Here is a 24330-nt window from a genome sequence, read left to right as displayed (position 1 = left end):
ATAAAGTTGCAGCCGTGAGGGGATCAGATTATTGGCGTCTCTTACCTCGATATTGGCAGCGAATAGGGTAAAAGTGGCACCACTGAGTAATCGACTCGGCGTTGCTTTTTTGCGTTTCGAAATCGATAATACTAATGATTACCGAACAACTTATTGATATATATGACTTATTGCTATAATCGTAACTCATCAAGCGCAACCGCGCATTTCGCACAAAAGATTTATTGTTAAAAAATTAATAATAAAAAATTAAGGACAGAAGTGAAACCCGTAAAGAACACTGCATAATTTTCATAAAGATACAACGTTGCGTTGCAAGTTGCAAATGTTGCATCACGACGACCTTTTAAATGAAATAGTATGTGTATATGATTGTGCTGTCACACATTTATCATTTTATATTATTTTTACAGATTTATTTTTTTAATGCGCTACCTACCTATTCATTCTTTAATTCTTTCTACCCAAAGGTTGTCTGGAAGAGATTGTTTAGCAATAAGACCAAAATTGTTCAACAAATCCTGTAATGCTGGTGCAATAAAGCATTGAATAAATAAAAAAAAAATTGTTCTCAACATCACACATCTAGTGATCTCAAAAACACACACCTAAGAGATTTGTATAGCTATTGTTCCCTTGAAGAAGTTTCACTTCAAAATTCCAAAATAACAGAATTTTACAAGATATATACTTAATATGTACACTTTTATTTAAAAAAAAAAGTATCTTAATAGACCGACAAGGTTTTATTATTATATCATATGGGACCCCAACAACGTATCAGTCCATTCCATTAACGTTACTCATACATATTACATCGAAAAAAATTATTTTTAAGATGACAAGTTGCCAAATCAAAGATAAAACCCTATTTAGTTCGTTTAAAATAAATACACATCCAAAGCAATAAAATTACAAACGTACGCATACGAAATGACATACAATTCCCAATCTTACGACAGGCCCGATCGAAACGATAATTTTGAGGGAACAACGTATCATTACGTTTATGCAACTACATAGGTAAGTGGTGTTTAATAATATCTCCAATAGATTCGTCGTGTTATGCTTTTGCGATTACATTCCAAGTTTATGATATTTGTGGTTTTATTGTAAGACGAAATGTATTTGCTATAAGATGCTTATCAAGGATTGTGATCACACTCACGTTTTATTTTTGTTCTACCTTTTTCGGATAGAATGACTGGTAGCAGCGCCAAATAAAAAAACCAGTCAAGTGCGAGTCGGACTCAAGCAACGAGAGTTCCTTATCAAATCATCAAGTTCATTTTTTTTTCTGAAACAACAACAAATTTACGGTTTTAGGATTATTCCCTTTACTTATCATATATGGCATTGTTCCTCGCCAAATTTCATGAGGCCAACGGAAAGTAACGGAAACTTTTGATTCCCTTTACGAATGTCAAAATATACAATATAAATAGAACATTAACGGCCGTATCTTTTGATTGCGTCGATTTAGAAGCTTAATTTTTTCACTACTTTAGGAGATTCCAAACCTAAGTATAAATTTCAACTTGATACCTTCACGCGTTCCAAAGAGAAAGGGTACGACAGACGGACGGACGGACAGACAGACAACAAAGTGATCCTATAAGGGTTCCATTTTTCTTTTGAAGGTACGAAACCCTAAAAATAAAAAAAAAACATTGGGTGTCCCAACGCCGAAATTATAATATTAATAAACAAAATATTTAAAAATATAATGTTATAATTAGAGGGAACATGGCAGTAGTATTTGGGATATTTTATAATAACCTACTTTTATACTTTTGTAGATATTACCTAATTCTGACGCAAACTGTATTCATTGGTATTAACACTTCGGTTTTAATCACGTTTACTGTACACGTATAAAGATATATATTTTACTATATTTAATTATAATGTTCTCAGATCACTCTTATTTTCTATGTACACGTTACGCCTTACACGATATCTCCAATTCTGAATAGACTTTAATAGGAGTTTACGCAAGTTCCTATCTTCATCCCGAAGTAACTTGATCACATTTAAAATCTCTGTTTTTCAAAGCATAAAATCTTGTATTAATATATGTACGGGTTGTATTAACATTTTTGGTCTATCAACATATGACGATCCAAATCTCGTCATCTATTTGCCTATTTCTCTTACATTTTTCCCATCGGCCATGAACCCCATAATATTCGAATGATTAGCATAGTTATCGAACAACTTAAATTGTTCGCGTCATATACATAAAACAGTCGAAAAAATAAAGATTGAGATCTATACCAATGAATTCTTTAACTTAATTTCGAGTCGAACTCGCCCATACCAAAAACCAGTTAAAACAGGAAGTAATGTGACAATTCAAACTGATAAATATCATTAATATAACTAAATTAACATAAAAATATATGGCACTAGTATTAATGTTTCCCATTATCATGTATTACGTTTTAAATAAAATTTTACATTGACTTCGAGTTATCTGAAGAAAATCGAGTGTTACGATAGTATGAAGAAAGGTCAACAACAAGTCACCTTTACGCGACATTATTTATTTTGCCAATGACTCAACATCACAATCCAATATTAATTATACTTTTCATGATTAATATCACTTTTCATCCAAACTTTCACCTTTTATTACGATGACTCATTTCACTATTGTTGATTATTATTAAAAAGGTTTAATAAATTTTATTAACAAAGACTTACTTTTGATGAATGAGTGATGAATGACGAGATTATGATCGATTTCTCACCGTTAAAAGCCACAATGAAAACCTAAGTATTGTAATAATATGAATCACTTAAAATTTTAGATATTTGATCTTATTCACAAAATTCGCACTGCACTATGATGACTACATTAATTGAAGAATCAAACGATGTTATAATGACTATTATCACTTAGTATCTTTATATCACATATATAACAAAAATATTATATTCTTGAATAATACTTTTTCTGACATACTAAAAATCCTTACAAAAATATCCTATAGAGATTTTTGATCTACAAATTACATTTAATCAAGTTACAAAGTTGTAATCTTGTTAAATAAAAGTAATTTGTATCAAAAGCAAAAAAAATATTATTCCGTACTTATTTATCACATAAAACTAACTACAGTTAAATTTTATAATAAAAACTAGGAAATAAATATCAAAGATCACAACTGCCAATATAAGTTATTTATAATACAATGTTATAGCATACTGCATCAGTCAATATCAATTAAATATTAAAAAAAATATGTATAAAATAATATACTAGCATTTATTAAAAATATTTGCATTCTCACGCGCAAGTACGGTGCGCGTCAGCGCGTTTTCGCACGTTGTGACGTTCTTCCTACTATGTATTTAGCTGTAACGTTCCGTTATACGCTAGTCGTGGGAGATCTAAACAAAAGACATTGCTACCATTCAAATGTATGAACCAACTCGTTGTATTAGCATGTTGGCGTTTCATTGAATTCAACACAGTATTGCAATTCATATGCAATGCAAAAATAATATATTCTAATATTAGTTGATATGATTGTACTATTCTGAATAAAATAATGACAATAATAAAATACATAAAAAGTAATTAATAATTACTTTATCAATGTTAAAGTGAGTTTATAGTTGCTTTAACGGCTCCAAATTATTTCACCGTGGACACACGGACTAAGTTGGCAGTTAGTTTTTATACCCGTCTAAGTATAAAAACAAACTATTCAAAAAACATCAATGAATAGTAATATTTATTTCTGAGTCTGTTGATTTCTGTTCTATTTGTTTATACAGTTATAGTTTATTATGTTTATTATCACATCACGGTTAGATATTATCTGCAATCACTTTCGATCGCAACAAGCCAAAATGTCGACAAAGCTTTCACATCACTCAATAGAGACCGGAATACAATGCAAAAAAAATCGAAAGTCAAACATGCATCACCGATTTAATGGCCTATTATACGCAAGCTGCGCATAAGGTTTGAAAAATCGGTGGTGTTATAGCGTAAAACGGAACGCGACACGGCGGCCATTGTTCAGGGGCGGCGAAGATTGATGCGACGAGGTTCACATACTCGTATTGCAGTCTTATATGTGGGAGAATACAGAATATAGAACATGTGAACTGAGATCTGTAGACGACTACATATTTTATTCAATATACGAGATAGCACTTATTTAATTTTATTAATAAGTTAGATGTTAAAATTATCCAGTGACACGTTGATTCAATACATTATTTTATGTAATGACGTTGTAAATGGCAGGTCATGACATAACAGAATATTTGATAAAGATTTTACATAAATTAAATGTAATAAACATAATAACTGATGATTTATATTAAGCCTAACCCGAACATATAATATATGCTTATAATATACGTATTATATCAGTAAATCATTTAATAATCTAATTAAATTATTAAACGATTTATATCAATAAATCATACAATGATCTAATTAAATATTTGAATAATGTTACAAAATAAATTAACGCTTAATATAATTTGAATATAAATATAATATAATCGTATTACAAAATGAAAAAGAAATTTAAGTAATTATTTAATCATTTAGTACGAATTAGAAAAAATACAAATATGATATTAGCAAATATCCATAATGATTTAAATATAAGAAGTATATATCAGAAGTCATTAAGCAATCTACAAAAAGTATGATTCTTCGAAGTTGAAGGCCAGACGTGAAATCTAGACGAATCGAAATTGCCACAGAAGGCCTTTAGCATAATGGCCAGTTTATGACAAACAAATGAAACAAGATAAATAAAAAGAAGTATACCCAGAACTGGTTTTGAGTCAGCCTTCTGATATTGCGGTGGAGCTAGCCACATCCGGGGAACCTCTGATGTAGTATCGAATGATTGTGCTTAATAAGGCAAACATTAAGGTGGTGCATGATCATATGAACTTGCTAATCTCTTGGAACAAAGCGCTTCGTATAGGTTATAATGAAACTTCATTTACAAATAAGTTTATTTAATTACTAATTCTAAATGTGAAAATTTATAAAGATATTTGTATATAGGTTTTTTACTTTTTAGAATTGTAGATCTAAGTTTGAGATTTAAATGAAATTCGGCAGACAAATAAACCATATTAGATTACATTAACACATAATACATTTCTATTCTAATTTACGCGCAACCAGTATTTATTTAATATTAACAGAACCCTGCACCTTTGGGGGATAAAAAATGTTAACAAACCTTTTTTCATATCAACTTTTACGTTTATAATACTGATGGGACATAGACAATTTTCCAAAAGCCAGAAGAATAAGCAAGCTGAAGTGGGCTAGTCACATAGCTCGAAGAACCAATAACCAATGGGGAAGAAAGGCTCTTGAGTGGCGACCCCGTACAGGCAAAAGCAGCGACCCTCCACTAGGTGGAGTGACGACCTCAAATACATTGCAGGAATTAAGTGGATGCAGGTAACTCAGGACCGTTCCTTGCGACAATCTATTGGGGAGGCTTATATTCAGCAATAGACAGATACTAGCTGAGTTGAAACGCAATTTTCATACACAAATAATTTTACAGTCAATTTTTTTGTACACACACCTATTAAAAAAACAATGCATTTTCATATATTTTCTGTCCTACTTATTATTCCGAATAATTACAATAGCGTGGGATAAAGGAAAATCAAACTACGTATAGCGTCGCAGTGTCAGATCGTGTATCACGCGAAGTCCTCTTATAACCCTTTTTTTAATAAATCATTAATTCTGTGAGAACACAATGTTTAATCAAATGCCTTTTTTTACAAATCGTCGAGATAAAATATGTTCAAAGATATTCTCTCACTATAAAACATTATTAATTGCTTACCTGCATGACAAATAGTTGTTTACAATACATTTAGACTGTCTAATGTACGCCCTACAAAAACAAGGAACTTAATCCGATGAAAACAAACCCATTTTTTTTATACCACGAAGGTGGCAAAAAAGCTTACAACCCGTTTGACGGTAAATAGTTACTGTAGCTTACAGGTGTCACGTACTCATTGTCGAACCTGAAGAAACCTTTTATATCTATATATAACAACAATAATGAATTCCCAACAAAAATTACGTAATATGAAAATATACTACATTGTATATGTACATAATAATACCAATAAAAAACATCATTTTTAAGATATAAGTCAAATTACAATACGAGTAATCTTTATAATCCATCAATCACAAACAAAATACATTATGCGTTTTACTTAGATACATGTTACTCAAGAGTAATGTTATATTTGTAACAATCTTACAAACTACTAACCACTTTACGAAGCCGGGCCTATATCTCAGTCGTTAGTTCGCTCAATAGAGATGTCCAACAGGTAATTCAATGCATCGGAACCGAATCGTTGGCATTCCCACGCCTTCAACATTTTTTATTTGACCAAAAATTTCGAGAGAAGATAGCCGGGAGCCATCCCACCGCGCCCGCGCAGTAATGATAGGGATCTAAGCAATTATGCTATTATAATACCCACAAAAGGGGTGCGGTCCGTGAAAGTAAGCTAGCATGATGTCATCCACTAAATTCATTAAAGAATCGCGGCCAAAACAAGAATTTTAAATACGCAAATGCCACGAATAGACATACGAGACAAATTATCATTTCGAAGGTATAAAGCATTTAATTTGGTATTTAGCGAAAATATTCAGTTATGTGTTGTAAATAAGATGATTAAGTCATAATTACTACGTATTTAGGTAATAATATTTATGTGTTTACATAAAAATATCATCTGGTAATTGTAGAATAAAATGTTCAAATTTTCTTCCAAATTGACTTCTTTTTTTTAGTATATTAAGTTGGCTGTTTGACAATAATGTATCAGTCTGACAATAATAATTTATCTAATAGATCAATAGAAAAAAAAGTTATTTATGCGTTACTTTGCTACCAATATTAAAGCGTTGAAGTTAGCTTTCCTCTCAAACTAGAAAAGGTAAAATTTATACTTAAATTCATTAACTACGGTAAACTTTCAATTACGACCCTTTATACAGACTAATAATGATGATAATATTACACGTTTCATAACAGCTTTAAAAAAAAATTATGGGATTTCCGATAATCTTACGAATATGTTATGTTTGGACTAGTAAGATATAAAATTCGATATCAAATATCCTCCCGGATTCAAACTTAAAAATCGAAGTTTAAAATTTTTAGTTCTTGTGACTGTTTGTTGATTTCATAGATGATAATATATATCCTTACACAATAACAATGTATAAATAATAAACCCTAAAATGGCAACCCTATTTATAAAAAATATACATGCTGAAATGACCATTACGGACTTTTTTATTCAAACGCATATCGTCCATAAATTCCCTCCACTTCCACTTTTCACGCATTGATTAACTCGCACAACAGATGTTTCAACTTTTTTACTGTCGATCACCTGTTTTGTGCCATTCACATCATTTCTTTATATAGACAAACCATAATATATATTAATATATTCAATTATATTATTAGACAGAATAATTTTATATATTTAATGTCCTTGATTTGTATTAAATTATACATATTGCCATCAATAATTGTGAGAGACATTAATTTAAATCGACGAGTTGCAAATGGATAGGACCATTTACATATTAGGCAAACCATTAACTCTGACTGGTTTTTGTCAAGAATTGCTATAACAAGGATTGTCTATGTTTAATATGCTACAAGAATTGTTTATATCATTCATTAAAATTCACATGTTTTTAGAGGTCGTTTGTTCCTTGCTTTTGTGCTTTCTAATACTATCCAATTGAAACAACTTCAGATATAATCCACTGGATCAATATCTGGCATCACATTAATGAAGACAAAAAACCTCATGACCTAAACACAATAAAAATATTTAAAATGGAAATAACCACCAAATGTATAAAGGTGAGTCACACGATTCTCTACTATCGTAGAATCTAAAGACACTATTAATACAATTAATCCTTCAGATGTTATAACTGATATTATGTTTGGAAATCTGCGAATGGTATAATAAAATATTTATATGTAAATAAATTTGACAATCTATAAACAGTATATAAATATAAATATTTTAAACGCTTCTGAGTGGAATATACATGTTTGTTCAAGCATCATAAACACTGTTCTCATAAGGAAGTTACAACTTTCCTATAATATTTACTACTACAATAATATAACACCTTTATTTATTCGAACAATAAAGCAATAAAGCTGAGGTACCTACGCCTTGGTTGTTCAATTAAAAAGTAAAAAAGACGTGACCGAGCCTTATTCCGTATACGTGTTGGTTTTGTAGTACGTTTAACAAACAAAAGACTGTCGCAGGATGCGGTGCGGCGACAAAGGGGGTTAAGGGGAGGGGTGGACACGGTGCGCGAGCGCATTCAAAGAAGCCGCAGGATAGATCTTTTTGTGGTCAGATGTTATATGCGATTATAGAAAAAGGAGAGTTAAAACATAAGAACTGTTTTTTTATTCAGTACCTCTGTTTGAGGAGGGTTAGTGAAGATTATAAAAATTTTAATAGAGTACGAACTTATTTTTTAATAATCAAATTGTTAAGCGATGGGGGTAAGTATTGTTAGTAATGTAGCCTACCAGTCTCATTGCTAGCAATATGCCCTGTCAGATCGACCTCCACTTGGTTCACGCTGGAAAGCAAAGTGCTGAATTCCAGGTGTATACATCACGATGGGCTAACTGACCTGCCTTTTCATTTTCACCTATTATATCTCACTAGTGCCCTGCAAGCGCATATCGTTAGCGCAAGCAGGGTTACGATTTTATTATCATGCAATAAATATTTAGTTTTACGAAAATTAACTATTCTTAAGGCCAAAGTGGAACTCTATCAATTTATTTATATATTAAAATTATTAATTTTATAAATATTCGTTCAAATCTGATCTCTATGTAAAAAAGTGTTCTGAGTAATATTTGTCATTCTCTTTTGGAAAGTCTAAAAGTATTCTAATATCTATAGAGGAGGATAATATCTATATTGCCTTCTATCGGAGTGTTCCACTCCACTGAACTGCGACCATCGATTGATCCACTGACGTATTGATCAATTTTAACACTTCATTTCATGAGTTTTATTAATCATTTACAAGTCGTTTAATTTTTTTATTGAATAATCAATTGACATTTCGAAATCTTATTTTAGAGCGACTGGTAGCAGAGCAATTTTTTCTTTTAAAGAAAAACTCAATTTAAGTAACTTGAAGCTAGTTACGCTCACTATAAGATCCAAATTGGTCGTACTCGTCATTCGTCATACTCGGGAACAGGTGCTGCTTGTGGAGACTGGTCTTTCTTGACTAGTTTGTTCTTGTTTGCTTGTTTATTTCACATTGAATTTTACATATAAATAGAATTTAATTTTAGTCATGGTACCCATACAAATGTTAAATTATCTTGTACATAAATGAACTGAAAAGAGTAAAAGTTTCTTAGTATTTTTTCTTAGCAGATAATAAGTTTATTTGAATAGATTTTTTTATGTTATATTCTGCAAGTGGTACCCGCGCCCATTAAAACGTGAAAAAATATTATAATTCAGGTATCCAAAAATACAACAATTTTAATACGAGAGAAATAAAATTATTTATCCATCTATCATCCTTAAAAAACCCCTTCTCATAAACACCATGTTATTATAATACAATCGAAGATAGAATCTTTGATTATTACATTCCTGCATCTAGTATTTAAAAATAAAAAATAAAACACCGATATCTCTGCTGTCGTTGATGTCTAATGCTGTAGCTTGTGTCGCGTCAAATCATATCTGAGCAGTGAGCGTAATAAAAATACACATAAAAATTAACACAGTCTTGAGATAGACAAGTCAGGGCTCACCTTTTTTATTGGAATACATATTACGTTTATGTATGTCAATGTTAATCGTGGAAGAAAACTCCAATTCTAATAACAAATAATAAAACTTATAACCCTTACACTTGTTTTTACGTAAATGGAAGAAAATTCTTCTTTAATAAAGACTGAAAGACCAATCTATCTTTCTATATTCAATTCCTTTATAGATTAGGCTCTGTAGACAAGTAGTAAGCAAATCGATCGATAGAAACGGCATCACTAGTGAGATCATAAAATGGAGTGAGATAGCAACGTCTGATGTCTCATTTCACCTCATGGACTTTAGCAATAACGATTCCATCGATGGATTAATTGTCACTTGTCTAAGAGGCCAGGTTTTTAGCAGATATTAAAGACTTAAGTTGACAAATAATTCTTGTTTCAACCACAATCATAAATCTTCTGATGCGTACATAGTTGTGAAATTTTTCAAATAACATGAAAGAGAATTTTCATTTGATCATGGAATTAATTGAAGGCGAGCATTCACAAACGGTTAAGCAGACCTTATGTCGGCTTACAGGTAATAAAAGGAATTATATATCAAACAAAAAAGCGACTAATCCAACAGAACAACCTTTTATACAAAATCTATCTACCTGGCCATAAAAATTATCCGTAACTATACCTATTAAAAGAATGTGATGTCACGACCCACAACTTGAGATGTCTTCTTAATGTATACAAAACACATTAATTAAACCACAAAAACACTATTACGACCGTAAGGTTCCCATGTATTATAATCAGAATAGAGGGAACCGTGTTTTGAATCTCATTTATTTGTGTATTGTCTCATGTGTTTGTTAAGTCGCTTTGTGTTAAAATTTACGTGTAGCAATCCCGTTATAATTTTCGTTATACAATAGATTTACCAAATAATTAGTACATACATGATTTATTACTTGTTATTGCGTTTGGAAATATGTGGCAAATTCTTACTAATATTATAAATGTGTGAGTTTGTTTGTTTATTTATTACCTTATAGCGCCTTAATAACTTAATCAATCCCTATAAAATGTGGTATACACGTACTATATGGAATAGAGAAGGATATAGACTTTTAATCTCAGTTGTAAACATATTTCGGTCATGCGGACGAAATCCCGGATAAAAGCTAGTAAAACATATTGAAAACGGACGACGAACATATTTACGGAAATATAGTTATTAGAAGTTGCAAGTTTTAGAAATATTGAAGCTGATATTTTGCTTATACTGTTTTTTCATTGTAACAAATAACTTCTTAGCGAAGCAAAAAAATTGCATGTTAAAAAGGAAAGTCAGAGTTGCCAAATGCAATTTTTTTACCCAAATGTCAAAAACATTTTCTCCAAATCGAACTTACCCAAATTTCATCAATTCTACTTGAATTTTCTCCAAAAATTTCTCCAACATTTTCATTTCTCTAAAATTTCACGAACACAAAAATATTTACCCCAAGTTGCGAAAATAATACCCAATCTGGCAACGCTCAGCAAAGTCTATTTGCAAAAAACATGATTTCTAAATTCAAATATTATCAGTCTAATGCATTTAGGAAACATCTCGTCACTCATCTATTTGTGGATATTCACGATTTATGTCGCTGTTTCTTTTTTCTGCGGAATGAATCTTACTTGTAAATACTTTAATATTATTAAAATATTAAAACCAGTTATTGTCAATGTACATGCACAACGGGAATTTTATGAACTGTGTCATTTCCGACAATTGTTTCGACTTCATCCGGAAGTCTTCTTCATGGAGCGTACGGTGCTTTTCGTCATTGTCTCTTACCACCGCTATCTCCGCCCCCACTTCTACCTGCATCGATGTCTTTACAGACTCTGCAAACTAGTGCAAGGTGAAAGCGCCATACGCCCCCTGAAAAAGACTCCCGAATGAAGTCTAAACAATTGTCAGATACGGCAGACACAGTCTTCTTCTTGTTTAAAGTCAATAGGCAACCTAAATTGTTCAGGTCCTCCTTAGTGCAAGATAAAGGACACAAAGGGCAGGACAGGACAGTTTTGAGTTGCCATAGTGGTGAGAAGATTAGCTAGCCTACGCACTGCGTTACCGTGTCTAGCTGTTTCCAGGTGCTTCACAGAGAGACCCATTTCTAGCACACTGTAAGTTCATAAAATTCTCGTTACGCATGTATCTAGACATCTCTAAAAATGAACATAAGTTTTCAAAATAATATAACCATTTATTATAAATAAAGGTTTACTAAAACTTCTCAAACACTCAATCATCTCGATGTGCTTCGCTTCGATCGATAAACCGAATAAACGGTAGTGTAAGAAATACCAGAGTAATCGTTTTATTACGTTCAACTTTCCATCGATCAACTGTAAAGCGAGAATTTTATTAGCTAACAAGTTTATGGCCCACCTGCGACGTTAAATCAAGTGTTCTTTTCAAAATATTATATCATACCATATCAGCCGGTAATTGTCCACTGCTGAACATCCTATTGGCCCTATTGCGGGGCTTTGTCACGCATAGCAGGGGGTTAGGCCTTAGTGATGTTTTAAGAGAGAAACAGCTGTCCATCCCTCGTTTGTTCCCTTGTGGTAGTAGCCTAATCTATGCAGGGACCACATGGCAAGTATTCAATATATTATATGGATAAATATAGGTATCGACATCGACATAAACTTCATATAATCCAAATCGACATTTAGCCGAAGTCAAGGAGACTTAAATCCCGCTCAATCTTCTAGTTTAATGCAAAAATTGGCACGCAAATAGGTGCAAGCAATCGCGACATTTATAGGCTTATCTCTGTTTGTTGCTTTAAGCTGGGACAAGGCATAATGTAATATTCAACATTATGATTACGATCTTTTTAGAAAGTTAATCTAAAAATAATATTTAATAACTATCAAAAAGAAAGAGATTATCAATCCGACAATATTTATCAATGCTAAACCGATTTTGATAATTATTTTTCAATCGATATGTCATCTTGAATTTTACTGATATTACAAATGTGAACCTACAAACACATTTGCTTGTATGTATACTAATCACCCTTAAACTGCTAGTGAATTTAAATTAAATTTGGAACACAAACTATAGCCAAAATTAACATAAAAGATACTTTTTATACTAATTCAAGTGGGCAAAACGGCAGGATACGGTTATTTTATCAGAAAATATTTTACTCCACGAGCGTGGGCAAATAAATCGCCCACCTGATGGCAAGCCGTTACGCCTGTAACACCAAAGGAGTCTATGTTTATGTCCTTATTGTATAGTTGATTAAAATTTAAGAGTTATTTCTAAGTTATACGTACTGTATTCATAAAAGCTGTTTTTAATGTGTTTAGCTAATCCAATGTTAATGCATGTTATATGGCCCTTATTCCAAGGATGTATTCAACAAAAAAAAACCGACTTCAATGGTGGCAAAACAACTTATTTTGATTTTAAAACTAAACTATTGAACTGATTTTGATAAAATTTCTAAGGAACCAATCTATAAATATATATTTTCGGATAAGAAAAAGAATTTTCCAAATCGGTTTACAACTGACGGAGTCATGAGGTAAGAAACAAAATAAATATATCCGAATTGAGATACATTAAATTACATACAATTAGTAAATCCACTCGTTCTTATTGATGCAGATACTTAGAAACGAACAGCATTTATTTTTAATTTAATACAATCGATTACTATAAGCAAATAATAAATTCATTTAACAAGACAACACAAGGCACAACAAAAACGTAGAAATCCTATAAGAAATACATATTTTAACCCCATATAGGAAACGACAGGTTGTTCAATCAAGTTCAATGAAGTCACGTCTAAACGAGACAGTTATATACATAAAGCTGTCAATAAAAAGAGACGGGCGAATAGGTCGAATAACAACTCAATAGTGCCATCTATTTCACGATAAACCACAATCAAGATTTTAATAGCGAATAAAAGTAAATCTGTCTATAAGGTTTATGTCCAATTAAAGTGAATTATCTAGTTAACAAAGTTGCAATTCAATTCGAAAACCTTCCGTTGTTCAATAAAATAAAAATAAAAAACTTTAAATGAGATAGAAGATATAATAATTCATATAACAAAAAATAAATAAATCCTTCCCTGTAGAAATACGTTATAAATAACCTTAATTGGCCTATTTTCTTTTTTGCACCATTAACCAAATATCAATAGATTTCCATAGATATCTAAATGTGAATATATGGCAGTATAGACAACTTTATCCATATAAAAACTGGGGATTGGTTTAGAATAATACTGAGCAAAAGTGGCTTAAAATGGAAAGTAGCCTACGGTCAACCAAATGAAATCTTGAAGTTTTATTTAAAATTTGTTATTTCAATTAATATAAAAAAATACGCACAATAACCCAAATGAGACGTTTAGCACGGAAAAAGATTTTCATTTACATTAGTATATAAATATAAGTTAGTTTTTTTTTTCTTGTAAGTCTGTATTTTATTGATACAATATTAAATAACATATTATAAAATAAAAAATATTAAATGTTTGTCGCATATTCCATGTGTCGGCTTCTATAGGTATTCTAATAGGTATACCTATAGCCAGTGATCAGGCAGATCGTTAGTACATACTTTACTGGTTGTACCACGTGATTTCGCTCGCGTAAATCAGTACATAAAATATCCTGCTATGCTAATATGAGATATTATCTACCCGTGTTCCAAATTTCATTCAAATTCGTTAAGTAATTATTGCGTGAAAGAGTAACAAACAACCATTCACCCATCCTTACAAACTCGTATTTATAATATTAGTAGGATATAGATGTAATTATAACACATATAATGTAAGGTACTTAAATTAATGCTTAATCATTCGTCAAAATATCAATACAAAAGTTTGACAGAATTGACAGCAACAAGGTGTGATACAGACAAGGGCATAAGCATTCACGATAATAAAATACCAAAGACATTCATGTAGTTCCTGATAACTATAATAGATCGCGGTCAATAATAATTCTCATTAAAACCTACAAACAGGATGAGAAGAAAGTGTGGTATTTTTAATGTATACAATACTTATGGAGCTAATAGCTAAGCTAGACCAAAGATAAACTACTTTTACTGTGAAAATTGTTACATTCAACCATGAGCACCAAGTCGGTTTAAGATTTTATTTTATTTTATACAAAAATCCACAGCTGTTAAAAAACAACTTACATGCTAAGTCTCTTATGAATACAGCTAATAACGGATTTTAGGCAAGTTAGAGTGGGTGTATGCAAGTAATATAAGTACATGTATGAAAGAAACCATGTATAATAATGAGTGTCCATAAAGTTACCACTTTCTACTATCGTACGGCTCGCCATCGACAGGGAATTAATCCTCATGTCCTACAGCCTCAATGGTCGCGAACTACGCGGTTTCAGAGATGATTCCTTCCGCGAACACTCAGGTTGTGGAATGAGCTCCCTGCCGAGGTTTTCCCAAGGGACTACAGCATGGGGTTCTTCAAAAGGGGGGTAAAAAGGTTTCTTTAGGGTTGGCAAAGCGCGTAATACCTCTGGTATTGTAGGTGTTCATAGGCTACGGTAACCACTTACCATCAGGTGGGCCGTATGCTTGTTTACCACCTCAGTGGTATAAAAAAAAGTTAGCTTAATTGATATATATAAAATAAATAAAGGCCATGTTGCTAAAGTTCAGATATTGACAGCGATGATTAAATAATACAAATTTGTGGTCACCAATTGTAAAGAGGTAAAAGATACTTAAATGATTTTGATGGTGATAATATGAGGGTGGCCGAAAAGACTACACGGCTGCCAAAAGAAGACACTGTTTACTTTAGTCTTGCCGTGATCACGACATGGTGCAATCCACGTCGAAAGGTCAGCAATAAAAATTAGCTGTGTACGAGGTCTGTCCGGAAAGTTCGTATAAAAGTGTTCTGGAATGCGAGAAAGAGGAGTGGGGAGGCCAGGTAAGCGCAGGACCCCTTCCTTATGTCCCTAACAATGCTTCAGTTCTGGTCTGACCGCCGTGCGGTGCGAACTGGCTTGTCACGCCATCTGTGAAGTTACCTCTTAACGAAACCCCGTCGGCATGGAGCCCGCTTCCGTTGAAGAGCAGCGCGTCGTAATCAAGTTTCTCTCGAAACTCGGCAAGAATGGCCGTGAAATTTTTGCCGATCTAATTCGATAAGACATCCGGGGAACCACGAACAAAAAAATCAAGAAAATCCCGCTCAAATGTCAAGACAATGTTGATTGTTTTTTTCGATGTTCGGGGGATTGTCCATCAAGAATTCGTCCCTCCAGGCCAGACAGTTGATGGAAAATTCTACGTCGATGTGCTCAGACGCCTCAAAGCTCGTGTGGCACGAGTTCGTCCAGAATTGGCGCGAGAGGGGCATTGGATTCTTCACCACGACAATGCCCCTGCCCACACCTCTCTTGTTGTCCGTGAGTTTTTGAGTAAAAATTCCATTACGGTGACCGAACACCCCCCTATTCGCCGGATTTGGCCCCGTGTGACTTCTTCTTGTTCCCAAAAACCAAATTGGTACTTCGGGGGCGGCATTTGGGGGACATAAATGAGATAAAAAAAGCTACGACGGGGCAGCTGAGAAACCTACAACCAGAGGACTTTCAAGGAGCCTTCTCACAGTGGAAACGGCGTTGGCACAAGTGCATTATGTCACAGGGGGAGTACTTTGAAGGGGATAAAATTGATTTACCTGAATAATTGTAAAATAAAAATTTTAAAAAACTTTTATACGTACTTTCCGGACAAACCTCGTACGTTCTATTTGCCTGTAATGCGTCACGTTAAGTCCCGATTATGAATAAAAATGCGAAAATTTAACAATAACCAATCTCCTTTTGCACAGATGATACATTGACATTGATTCCACTTATTTATTGCCTTTTACAATATCCTGAAAATACAAAGGAATGTAACTTACAGTATTACTACGTCGCCGCAAACTTGTCGGATGTAATTTTAAAACCCAAATCCAAGATTAAAATGTTTAATAATAGAACTATTATATTAGAGTGCCCACTGTCGTAATATCGATCCAATAAAATCATAAAATGATAAATGTATGCAGTAAAAGTGCGTCCTCTTGCCACTTATCGTCCTCGATCGAGTCTCGAGTAGAGGCCGACAACTATCTCGGCTTTGTCTACACATTCCTATTGTCGGCGAACTCGTTTTGTTCTCGATTCGATCCCGATCATATTCTTTTTGTTCTGCACTTGTATTTGTTCAGAGTTGCGTTTTCCTTCTAAACTAAGCAAATTCGCACTACTTACATCACGGCTATTACAAATATCTATAATATAAAAATAATAAAGAATTAAGAAAGAGTAAAGGTAATTTCAGATTTTAATCAGCAATTATAAAGTTAATTCATTTGTGATAAAATTTCAACAGAGACATCTCTGTTGAAACCCTATTAATATAGGAAACAATTACCAAAATTGGTTCAGAATTAACGAAGATATCCCGTCCTATACAAACAAAAAAACAGACAAACTGAGAATCTTATCGTTTTGTAATTTACTTAAAAATATAATCATAGAAGTAATATTTATATATGTCATTTAAGAAAAATAGAACAAAGTGTATTTAACATACAAATACGGTCAACTTTAAAACATATAAGAAATATAACTACTGACTATTAGTAATAATTCTTAAAATATATATTGTTGAAATATTTGAACCATAATCCGCTCATAATAGCGGAGTCAATATGGTAGCAGGTGGTATTCACAGTTTATTTTTTATTGGCACAGTTTATAATACCATGATTAATGTGTATAAATTTAAATATCGACCACGACATTTGAATATGAAGTCGGCTGTATTTGTACTATATATGTATAATACTCATAATTTATGCCTATATTAATGGTATGCCATAGAGCGATTTCTCTCGAATATTATTTAACGGAAAAATTATAGATCACTTTTTTCAACTATAGGTGAAACAAACAATTTCAATCGACTTATAAAGGTGGACGTCCTCAATTCGATTTAATGTTTCTGTGTAAACAAATATATCACGCGATATCTTTGCCAATAAAATTATGAAGCTATTTTAATGATTTTTTTTATTAATGTTATAATCCTATTTTTATTGATTGAATTAAATTTTTTATCTTAAATTATTAGAAATAAAATCATCATTACTCGATTTAACACACATTAACAAGGAGAAAGAGAACGTTCGTAATGGGGTAACAGCCCCATAACTAGCAATATAATCTTTCAGGTACACCACCACGTCATACCTCCTGAAAACCATCGTAGTTAATTCTTATTGACTTCGTCTTAATGGGCCAACTGACCTGCATTCATCCTCACTTATCATCTCTCACTGGTGCCTGGTATTCCAATGACAAGCGAGGTTACATTTCCATTTACACCCATTAAAAAAATCACTTTTACAGTTACTTTACTGAGGCGTAAGAGGATTGTTTTTTCACAGCCCCATTATTAATATAATGGGGTTACGAAACCTCATTACTAGAAAGTAGCATCACTATCAGGTTGACTACCACGCCGTCCTTTCTAACAACCATCATGATTAATTTTTGATGAAATCATCACTATGGGTCATGTGATCTGACATCATCCTTACGTATCATCACCTATTACGCTACTATACCGATAGCGTGTGAGGCGTTACCATTCTAGAAAAAAACTACAACATTGTTTGCTATTCAACATTACCAAATCCAATTACAGGCTGTACAAACAACTGCCAAGTAACAAACGTTCAATCCATACACAAGAAGTTTAATTGTATTCAGTAATATTCATATAACACTGTACAAACACGGACCCTCGTTATTATATAAAGCATTATGCAATTCAGAATGTAATAGAAACTAATAATTTCAAGTAAAAATTGAAAATATAGGGAAATTTAATCATCATACCATACCATATCAGTCGTTGACTGACCAATGCTAAACATAAGCCTCCCCCATAAAGGGTGTTTTGCCAATAATTGCAACATTTTGCAGGCGGGTTGGCAACCGTTCTGGTGATGTTTTAAGAGGAACGCTACTGCCCATCTTTCGACCATTAAATTCCTTTAGTCACCTCTTACGACACCCACGAGAAGGAAAGAGGTAACCAAGCCGCCTTAGCGAAGATGGTAATAATAGGCTAAATCCTCTTTTAATGGGAAAACTTATCAATAAGGATAAACAGCGGGACGTTATAGATCCAAGGAATAGGTTTTATTTCTTCACATGATGACGGTAAGAATACAAGATGCTAGATACAACTCCTCATCAATGACTTTCAGATACATGTATTTGATATGCAAGCACAACGATCAAAATAACAGAATCGTAAGAAAGGAAACCCGTACCAGTGTGTTTCTCTCTATCTCGTAATACTGACAAAAGTAATTAAAATACTTCATCAAATAGTCAAACAACGTAGAACTATCTGTATATGCCCTAGAAGGAAGAACAATTTAACCTAGAACTCTACTATTGTCTCTAAAAGGCTTGAGTTGCCATCAAAGCAACTAGATTTCGTATATGTGAAGTCACGATAAGTTAGTCACAATACGGATATTACGTTTCCACTGCAGTACAATAAAATTAAATGCATGTGAATTAACAGCTATCTTTATTTAAATTTCGAGACCATTTTGGTTTCGTGAAGATAGGTTTTATCAGTCAATGCCTTTGTTTTATCCTTACTACTATTATAAATGTGAAGGTGAGTTATTTGTTGTGTCTCTAATGGTTTAACCAATAACTATGAAATTTAGTATACGGGTACTATATGGAATGGAGGACATAGACTGCTTTTTATCTCCGTCAATGAATATATTCAGGTTACGCGAACGAAGTCTGGAATAAAAGCCCGTGAACCTGGATATTTTTCCTCTGTTTTTATCTGTCCATAGTGATTATCCACTAATTATTCTAAAAAAAGTACAAAACTGTTTAAATTTATTAGAGTAAGATGGTTAAAATCTTTTTAAAATCATTTTTATTGTCAATGAAGTATACATACATACGAGATTAGGAACTAGACTAAGAACTCAGAAATAGACTAAGGAACTGTGGTATATCTTTGTGCTAATGAATTTTAACAGTCTATAATGAAAGAAATACAAATATTTATTAGTTGCTTGATTCCATTATAAGCAAATGAAGTGACTACTTTACAATTCTGGTTGCTACTGTGATAAATTTACAATTCTGCTTGCTACAATAGTCCTCTTTTCAGATTTTTAAGTGTTTTCTAGGTCCATCTATATACGCGTGAGATTAATATGATACTTAAAGCCCCAATATATCGAAAGTACATGAAGTAAATCAGTAAAAGATCAAGTCATCACTGATGGGTATTATGATCATAATTAACCAACATAAAAATAAACAACATAATTATGAAAAGTTTATACTAGAAAGTGTACGTAAATAATATATGTTAATGATGTATAATACGATTACATGTATTATAAAGTATTGAATATTAATCAACCTCGTCGGTAAAGACAAGCCACTCCCAGCTTGAAATAATTCTCTAATACAAGAATTTATCTCGTACAATCGAAATCAGAAGTCATGTTGCGTTGGATTACCAGAGCGTACCATTATTCAGGCATATCTGCATCAATTATTTATGAGGAAAATAGACACGTTACTATGACAGACACGTTTCCAATATGTAAACAAATGCATTTAAATAAATCAAGTTGCATGCTATTATTGTGTGATTTACATTGACAGTACTGGACCTACATTCCTGGCACGAAAACGATTCAATTGTCAATGTGTAACTAGTGGCAGTAGGACTCACAGGTACCGTTTTGTCTTCTATAGTACCAGCAATTGGTACATTGTCTTCCATTTCAAAATAAAGGACAGGACATGCAAGAGGGCAGAGTAGAAAATAACCTCTGATAGTAATAATAGGTGTGTATTACAAAACAATAGGCAACTATTAGCAGATTTGATTAGGAGCGATCTCAGCTTCCTTGCCATTCAAAAACTAATCACTGACTAATATTATAAATGTGAAAGTGAGTTTGTTTATTACGCTTAAACGCTGCACGCGACGCACGTTTAAACCGCTGAATCGATTATGATGAATTTTGATATAGAGATAAATGAGACCCTAGAGACGTTACAGGCTACTTTTTCTCCCGATCAGTAAACATATCTCGGTCACGCGGTTCGAAGTCGTGTGTTAAAACTAATAAACTATAGTCAATATTGTATCAAATATTTATAAAGCAATATATTGTTATAAAAAATATTTTTAATTCCAGTGCATATCATAAAAAAACTTACAGTATAATTCTTCTATGTATTCCTAATAAATTCTTTATCTTTGTATGTCCTTCAATCTCTAATGATTTATGAACATTGGAAAATTACGACCTTTATAGTGTCATAGTAAGAATGTTGTAATAAACTGAAGTGTACTAGCATCGTGATTTTAAACTAATTATCCAATTTGTCATCTCCGTCCTCCGTGCGCTGCGCTGCACAATTTCTTGTGTACAGTCTCGCTCCTTTTTTCTATTACACGTAATAAAATTGCAAATAACCTGTCCTAATTACATTACTTATATAGAGCACATATTTGTTAAGTATAATTACACAAATGTCGAAACAATAATTTCATTATATTTTTGTCTATTTTCTTTGAATTTAACATAATTTTCAAATCCTTTTTTTCTGTAACTTTACATGCATATTATTCTATATAATGTGCATAATTGTTGTGATTAGTGTCTTAAGAATATATTCGACTATCCCAAGTCACAGGCGGTATCGAGCCCTTAATACTAAGACTTTTTTGTGTTTTCGACTGCTTGTATAAAGGATTCTTTATCTTCGCACTACTCGCCATTGACAGGGGATTCATCCACACACGCTTAAACCTAAATGGTCACGTACAGTGTAGTTTCAAAATAATTTTCTCTTGCAAACGCTTAGACTGTGAAACTAGCTCTCTGTCGAGGTTTTTTCTAGAGTCTACAGTATGGGGTTCTTAAAAAGAGATATACTTGTGTTGCAAGTAACCGTTTACTATCAGATAGGCTGTATGCTTGCCTGCCACCTTCCTTCGTGATACAAAAAAAATTCAGAAACTATTTTGCACAAGGCGCCAAACGGTTTTATAGCTCTAAGAATGCCATCGTTAACTACTTCACACACACAATCAACCAATTAGCATGAATCCGTGTGGTGCATAAATACCATGGTAAAGGTGATACGTACATTCTGAAACAGGTTTTTAGAATAAGTTTGTTGAATAAGTTTTTACTCTGGACGCTTTTTATAACACAGAAACTACTCCGCAGAATCGCGCGTCTCAGTATACATAATGATGGTATGACTCTGGCCTACGGCACAATCTTGGTTTAAAGAATACCTATGCTTTAAATCGCGTGATAAAGACATACAAATAAAATTACGCACGTGATTCTTTTAATGCAATGAAAAACTATTCTTAATTATGATATGTGCCTGAGCTTTATTTTTTTTTAATAGAAACAAATCTGTTTGTGAGTGTACACAAGCGAAGTTCTCAGAGCTGTCACGTCAAAATAAATTAAACTCTGCATCTTAGATGCAAAAAGGTATATTTACACATGACCTCTACTAACTTCCTTTCCAAGCGACGTGGTGAGCCGGATTGTTGAGTTCCCTAAAACATGGTCGAGCGTAATGAATGCTGACATATCCGTCATACTCGCGAACGGGTGATGCTTGTATATCTGTTCATTTTTACTACTTATTACTAAATTTTACTTTAATAAATAGTACATATTTAAAATAACAATTCTTATTATAGGCATTGTATCCATATAAATATAAAATGATTTTGTACACAAATTTATATGAAATCATTGTTGACTTTCTTACGCGTTCATCTCAGCAAAAGACATTCTAAACCCAACGGAAGAATCATAAAAAGGGACGATTTAAAAGAGCGTGTAAACAAGTCTATTTAAATAAAGAATATTTCTATTCCATTCAATTTTGATTCCAATAACGATTACTCGAGACGAATTTTAAGGTTAGCTAATAACTACCTTATATTTAATTAAATAAAATTTACCAATGTATTATTCATTCGTTGTATTTGCAATACAAATAGACGCCTAAGTTTTATAGTACAATTATTTACATGAACAAGTTCTGCTTTATCTCTCTATATATAGTATAGAATTGAACAGAACCTGTTTTTGAATAATGGTGACTAGACTAAAATATTATGTATATTTATAGTTAAATTTGGTGATGGCAAAGTTCATCTACCTCTCTAAAATTAGTAGCTCTTTGAAATATTTAAGCCAATATCTTTACTTAATATTATTAATGTGAAAGTGAGATTGTTTGTTTGTTACCTCTTAGCGTCTTAGCAGATTAACCTATGAAATTTGGTGTACCATATACGTACTATATATCACTACTATATATCGTACTATATATACAATAGAGAAAAACATAGGTTAAGAATTTTTATCCCGGTCACGCGAACAAAGGCCTTGACAGGAAAATTTAAATTCTTTTACGCGATTTAATAGTATTTTTATTTGAATATGCTTTTAGTTTTGAATCGCTAGTACACCTATTACGATGACAGCAGATAAAAATAGAGCTCCCATGTAATTGTACCAGTGTCGGTTACAGCAGTAAAGATATCTAAACTATCATGGTAATGCGTACTATGATATTACAAAAGAAATATTCACTTCAGACTATCTTGGTGATAAAATTGTGCCAAGGAATATTCCCTAATATGACTTTTATAGTTATTACAGTTGAAGTAGTTTATCTATCTACTTTGCTCTTACTGTAAATGTATATTTTTATCTCATAATGCAGGAAAGGATAAAACATTTTTATTAAATTTTGCTACGCGCCAATCCAATCTTATATCTCGTAACCGACCCAAATGGAGATTTGTGTGCAAGCTATCCACAGATATTATCGAATGAAATATTATACTAGTATTCTGCGTAATTAATATAATATATAGGGCAATTTAAACAGTAAAACTACACATATCTTCGGCACATTCTTGATCATTTATCATTAAGTTACTACGTCGTATGAGATCGAAGATTATAAATACTTATTATTTACGATTATACAGTTATTAATAATCGTTTTTTTAAATTATGCTGTCGTATGTTTCAATCAATGACCGCTTCAAAGGTATAATTACAGTTACTTTGAATAATTTATTTAAACTGCCAAAGAGCAGGAAAGGTACTTAATAATTTAATACAGTAAATTGAGTATTTATATCAACCGACGAAATATAAAAATAGAGGTGTAATTATTTTTAATAAAGTTGAAATACTTGAAACACAAGAGTATAAAGATCTAACATCAGATAAAATTGAATATCTCCCTAGTGTTTTTAAGCTATTACGGATGCATCTGGATTTTAATT

At 32.4% G+C, this 24330-nt stretch overlaps 1 protein-coding gene across 2 annotated transcripts in view; it reads right to left on the bottom strand.

Moving 5' to 3' along the window:
- Positions 1 to 24330, bottom strand: part of LOC113518806 (cadherin-99C) — a 169658-nt gene that overhangs the window by 136333 nt on the left and 8995 nt on the right. Inside the window, exon 1 of one of the 2 annotated variants that reach the window (XM_031914496.2) lies at positions 2707 to 2843. The exons of the other annotated variant lie outside the window; for it this stretch is intronic. The gene's annotated coding sequence lies outside the window, so the exon portion shown is untranslated. Of the gene's footprint in view, positions 1 to 2706; positions 2844 to 24330 lie in introns of those variants that run through there. 2 annotated transcript variants of the gene reach the window in all.

Source organism: Galleria mellonella, unplaced genomic scaffold, assembly GCF_026898425.1.
Source record: "Galleria mellonella isolate WM207_F2 unplaced genomic scaffold, CSIRO_AGI_GalMel_v1 utg44, whole genome shotgun sequence".
NCBI lineage: Eukaryota > Metazoa > Arthropoda > Insecta > Lepidoptera > Pyralidae > Galleria > Galleria mellonella.
Note: the sequence above shows the minus strand (reverse complement) of the source record. Positions and strands in the feature narration are given on the sequence as shown.